General features: G+C 43.0%; 1 protein-coding gene across 4 annotated transcripts in view; it reads left to right on the plus strand.

Moving 5' to 3' along the window:
• The window catches only part of LOC115376914 (RNA-binding protein with multiple splicing-like), a 37124-nt gene extending 31124 nt beyond the window's left edge, over positions 1–6000 (plus strand). For 2 of the 4 annotated variants that reach the window (XR_003929869.1, XR_003929870.1), the window contains exons 7-8: positions 2747–2867; positions 3607–6000. The gene's annotated coding sequence lies outside the window, so the exon portion shown is untranslated. Of the gene's footprint in view, positions 1–2746; positions 2869–3606 lie in introns of those variants that run through there. The other 2 variants (XM_030076748.1, XM_030076749.1) reach the window with 2 other exon arrangements.

Here is a 6000-nt window from a genome sequence, read left to right on the forward strand (position 1 = left end):
CTAATAGTGGACATTAATGCCTAGTGAACTGGAGGGAAAGGTAATCCGGATTTTCCATCTGACAAGACATGGTAGGGGAGTGCAGTGTGTGTGTGAGAGTGTGTACCTATATCATGCATGCGAGTGTGTTTGAAAGAGAAAATGTGTTCATGTGTGTGTTTGTGTGTCTAGTCTGGCTGCCTGCCCTCAAGAGCTTATTGGCCAATAGCCCGACAAAACCAGTGGTTCCTGTGTAACTTTGGACTAACTCCCACTGCAGAGCTGAGGGCCAGCTGAGCTCCCCACTAATAAGGAAGTGGGACTTGATTCTCGGCCCCCCTACTGACACATCACACACACACACACTCACAGCCACAGCTATATAGCCCGACTGTGGCCTTGTCCCTGTGCTGGGTTTCAGGAGCTAGATACATGTCAACAGCTGCATTCATCACCACCCAGCTCTGCTAGCTATCGCTGGTATGTGAGAAACACAGTCTGGGCCTAAAGGCTTCTCTTTGGATTAAAGGGGCTTTGGCTCGGCCTCTTTTTTCATGGCCACGCTGCAAATGCAGGTAAAGGTCTTAACATAGAGTCTGGACGGAGGAGAGCCGGGGCGAAGCGCTGTCAGATGTCGAGAGCAGAAATTGTTCCAACTGGGAGAACTGCAAGCGTCGTCGTTTTGGGGATCGGCGATTAAAACTGTGCTCCCTAGAAATAGACGATCCAAACTTTTTCATGTTATTGAACATCCATTCTCCTCTTCTCTTCTCTTCTCTTCTCTTCTCTCCTGTCCTCATTTGCGGTCGATCTCCTCCATGATGACGTTTCCCCACAGCACGAGATCGCTGATAACACAGGCAGGAGCAAATGCTACATGATGCTTCTCTAAAAGAAAAACAGTATGCGCATTCATGAGAAACCAAAACCCAAATCCCCCCCCCCACATTCTCACCCAGCACTTGTTTACCTATCTCACATTATGCGACCAGGCTGAGTTATTGGATGTAACACATTAAGCTTGCAAATCACTAAACCTTCTCCTAATCCACCAAGACATGTTCAATGATCAACTCAATCTTTAACCTTGGTGTCTCAGCCAGAACAAATAGGGGGTCTGGAAGTATGCGTCGCGTTAGCTTAGCCAAGCGGCTGTTTAATGCATCGATTCCCTCATCCTTGATTGAACGCGCAACAGGGCATTAGCCAGGCCAGCCGTGCCCGGGCACGTTACCTTCAAAACACACTGTCTTCTGATCAGGGAGCACAGCCGCCCCATCCCCCAATGCTCTCCCTTTCTCAAAAACCTTCTTTGTCTGCCTCCCTCTCTCTCTCTCTTTCTCTCTCTCTCTCTCTCTCTCTCTCTCTGTCTCTCTCTCTCTCTGTCTTAAGGTCATGTTTGCTTTACTAATTGTTTATTGTTTCGAAGAGTTTCTTCCTCCCTGAACCCCGGTTACCACGGTTTCCAAGAGATATCTATTTTTGGCGACACATCTGGGTTGGGGAGGAGGGGGTCGGTGGCTTGACCTTTCCCATTGGTCTGTCGGGTGTGGGGGGGACGCGGGGGGTGTCATGATGAAGGGGGATCATGGGAGATAGGGCTGTCAGGCGGAAGTTCAGCACAAGTATTTCTACTATTTTACGCTACTCACTTGGCAAGTTTGTTGTGGTGGTATTTCAAAATGTGTGAGCTTTTGAACGGCAAAGCTGCTCCGTCCTCTCGAGCTTTTTAAGTATTTATCTCAAAATAGCCTAGTAAACACCACACGAGCCTCAATTAACATTCAAATGCCATGAATATGTAGATGGCTCAATTTTCATTTGACTTTGGTGCCGCTAATATTCAACGTCAGTGAGATAGGCTAGTAGATCCCACTATAACCCGCTCTTTGTCTGTCAAGCTATTAGCATAAACCTGAGCTCTAACTAACAGTGACAACACAATGCTGATGTTAGCCACATCCAAAAACATCAATGCAATAAGCTGATATATCAAATGTGAGCTAATTAACGATACAGCTCATAATCAATAATTCTGACAGCTAATAATCTGCTAATGACTTGTAGATTGTAAAAAGACCTCCGTCACAGCAGCCATTTTGACATGAAATAGCAGGGTAAACACAGGAGTTACTAATGACATTAATTAAGGGCCTGTTTCCTTTAGGGCCAACACATCCAGGGTCCTGGTAAGAAAGGCTCTGCTGCCCTGAAATTGAGCATAAAGGTACTTAATGTCATAAGTAACACCTGTGTTTACGTATTGCATGTCAGAACGGCTGCTGTGAAGAAAGTCTATAGAGGGGAGGCAAACCACTTCGTCAGCCACAAAATTTTTCCACACTTGGCACCAATTTGGGCTCGGAACAGTAACATCATGTCCTTTTCTTCATCTATACTTTCCCTGTACCAAGAAGAGACAAGCGATAATGAGCCAAATCTGTTTAACTGTAAGCTGATACCCCTCTGGATATTTGAGACACGTGTGTTTCAAGGGGGAATTTGTAAAATGATTAATGTTTGCATGACGTGCTTCTCGGTGCACAACAATAGCACAAAGCTGGATTGTAGTCTACCTCGTCTTCCAGGTAGAGTTTGTCACCCCGAGGTTTCAGAAACACCATTACGTGACTAAGGTCATTAATAATAATCAAACTGTTTTGTGTGTTTTCCTCTGTCTTTTCCATGCTCCTCCATCAGTTAGGATGCTGTTGTGCCTGGCGGAGCTGGATCCCCTCAGTAAATCTCATGCCCTTTGTGCCCGCAGGTTCCTGATGTGTGATGGTGGCCGTGGCCGGCCGTGACGGGCGTTGCTGATTGCTTTCTTGTGTCCAATTAGAAACCAGGAGGATTGACCTCACCCCACCTCACTGAGCAGCGGACCGTCGGTGAGTTCACGGTGCAGCGCTCTCAGCGAGCGGACTTCACAGCCAGTGATCCCAACAGGCGAGGCCAAAATGTGTAAATCACACCTAGCTGCGGCGGCAAGGCTCTCCTGTCTCACACGGCGTTTGATTTGAAAGTGTAGATTTGCGGAAAAAGCTGTGAAAACCCAGCTGAGGTTTTCGGAGACAATATTGCACTGCCAAAGAAGACATCTGCTGGAATCGTAACATTAAAAGAGTGCAGCCGTATTGACACTGTGTCAGCTTTCACGTGTGTGTGTGGTTTAGCTCTCGGCCCGACACAGAGGGATTTCAAAAACAAAGACAGAATCAGATATTTGTGGGATAAAAGTGGATGTGTGTGTGTGGTCTCGTCATCATACCAGTCTGAAGGAGGCGAGTGTGAGAAATTGAGTGAGAAAATAAGAAACATATTTGTTTTCTTTGTGTGTGTTCGTCACTGTTTGTGCGTGTTTGTCTATAGTACATACCTGTGTCTGTGTGTTAATGTGTGTGTGTGTGTGTGTGTGTGTGTGTGTGTGTGTGTGTGTGTGTGTGTGTGTGTGTGTGTGTGTGTGTGAGTGTGTTTGTGCAGTCTTGCAACAGCTTCACATCATCCCCTGTGTTTTCATTAGTGTACATGTGTACATGGTTTGGGTGCTGTGACCATGGCAACCTCACTCCTCTCTCTCTCCCTCTCTCCCTTCCTCTCTTCCTCCCTCTCTCTCTCCCTCTCTCCCAGGCAGCAGCAGCCTTGTGGGCCTCAGGACATACTAGACCCCAGCCTCCATCACACATCGAGCCCCGCCCCTCCCTCCAACTCAGCCCTCTTTTTATACTGTTACATACTCAAGATTTACTGGTGGCACTTTGGATACACTTCCTCTAACGCCTACATGAAAGGTACTGGACATGCAAAAGCCCTTCGTTTACCAATTGACTCTGTTTCCTGTCACACGTGAGCAGGTGTCTTGCTTTGCATCCCGTATATGCAAGTGTAAAGACAGCCCGCCGAGAGAGTGGGACAAATTTATGCAGCCATTTTGGAGGGCCTTACATGTGGAGGTGTGACTAAAGTGCCACCGGGTAATGTTATTATATAACTATAATTATTACTATTCTGTATATCATTCATATTAATGTTATTATGATTATTAAATACATGTTGGAGCATGACTTTGCAAAAAAAAAAATAGAAAAAAACAATGCTGTACATTTTTAGATATTTTAAAGAAATACAAAAAGGTATTTTTGTAATCAAGACGATGTTTGATCGGTTTAATGTTGTGCTAAAGTGTGTGAGGAACTTGTTTGAAAACCTCAGCGTTTCCTTTTTTTCTTTTTTCTTCTCTTTTCCTTTCCTTTTTCGTATTTGTGCCATTCTGAAATGGACAGTTGCCCTGCTATACCAAAGCAGTCTTGTCAGTGCGCTCGTGTCTTTTCTACATGCTGTGTGGATCCGGTTTGGTCGTGCGTACACCTTGAGGCGTCCTTACCTGACGAACCGACGCTACTCCATTGTCTCGTTTTTTTACCTGACGTGCTTTGGTCCACGTGAGTTGTGGTTAACCCTCGGTAGCAGTAGCGCCAACGCACCTGATTCAGCTCGTACCTTTCTCACTACATTGCAGCTTAATGCGATCAGATGTGTTAGAGCCGGGAGAGCAGACGAGCTCACAGAGACATTGACGGGAATAAGCCATCGCTGGTGCAGGTAGAACGACCCCAGAGACTGCAATGCAAGGCAAACTGAGTCCTGCTATAATTAGGAAATTGCTCCTTCATTGTGTAGCAGGAGGACAGCAGCACACTATGGAGAAACAAAAGACCAAAGGCATTTTTTTTCTTACACTGGAGAGCGATCTAGGCTAGTGGAATTATTCCATTTTTGACTGCTTTGTAGTCCTCAATCTGAATTCTTATGAAGTATGACATTATGTTTTTTTTTTTTTTTTTTTTAGCTGCATGTCTCTTTTGGTGTCACTCCAAAGAGTGTCTCCATGTCTGAAAGGATATTCATCTTAAGTGATTTTTCTCTTTTTGTCTATTTTTAGGGAGCCAATGTGATTCAACCTGGTTTTATAAATTTTGAATTTATATAGTAAATCATCGGAGTGAAAAAAAAAAGACAAAGTAATAATCTTTTGTAATCTTGTGTTTTATGGGCCTGCAATAACTTTTTTGCTGTATGACACATCGCTGAGCGCTAATATTTCTGTGATGTTTTTAGGCCAAAATGCTCATTCTCAAAGCATTCGTACAAATGGAAAAAATGATCTGTCCAAAGGTGATGTGACAGAAATCATCATCAGAAATTAAACTAGTAAACGCCATCCTCCAAAAAAAAAAAAAAAAAAAAAAAAAAAAAAAATGTCATTGGACCGGTTGAATCAGTGTTAGCAATTAATATAGAATATGCATATCATATCAACCGATTTTCTGAAGCAATTTTCAACACAGACACAATTTTCAAGCCAAATGGGGGCATCAAGTTTATTAGAAGTATTTACAGGATGTGTATGTGTTTATGGATATTATGTTTTAAAAAAAAAAAAAAAAAAGTCCACAGAAGATGCCCATCATGTTATTCAGTGTAAGTATTATTGTAACTTTAATTGTTATATTCATTTGGTAATTTTTGTTTGTATTGGAGTGATTGGAACATATGTGATATACTGTTTTACCTAGATAAATTCACTGTGAAATCCAGAGAAAAACAAGCTCTTTGAAAGAACACAAGGATCATTTTGAGTTTTGCCACAGCAGAAAGGTACAGAATGCCCTGGAAACGAATATGACGATCCCTCCTTTTGTCAATGGCAAAAATGATATTCCTCTATTGTTTCAGATCTACTGTGTGAGTACCTGTGTGTTCTGTGCATGTTCACGGCATGTGTGTGTGTTCTTTTTTTTTTTTTCTTTTTTCTTTTCTTAATGCATTCAGTACTGTTGATATTTATGTATTTTAGCCACTGTAAAGAGAAACTGTATTTCGGTGAATTGCAGAGGTTTGTTTGTTTGTTTGAAACCAAAAAGAGAAAAAAAAGGTGATCAAAAAGAGAAGTTTTTATGAAAATGTTAAATGAAGACATTTCAGGCCATCAGCCATTAAAGATTGACGTCATCCCTGCTGTCA

Source organism: Myripristis murdjan, chromosome 18 (assembly GCF_902150065.1).
Source record: "Myripristis murdjan chromosome 18, fMyrMur1.1, whole genome shotgun sequence".
NCBI lineage: Eukaryota > Metazoa > Chordata > Actinopteri > Holocentriformes > Holocentridae > Myripristis > Myripristis murdjan.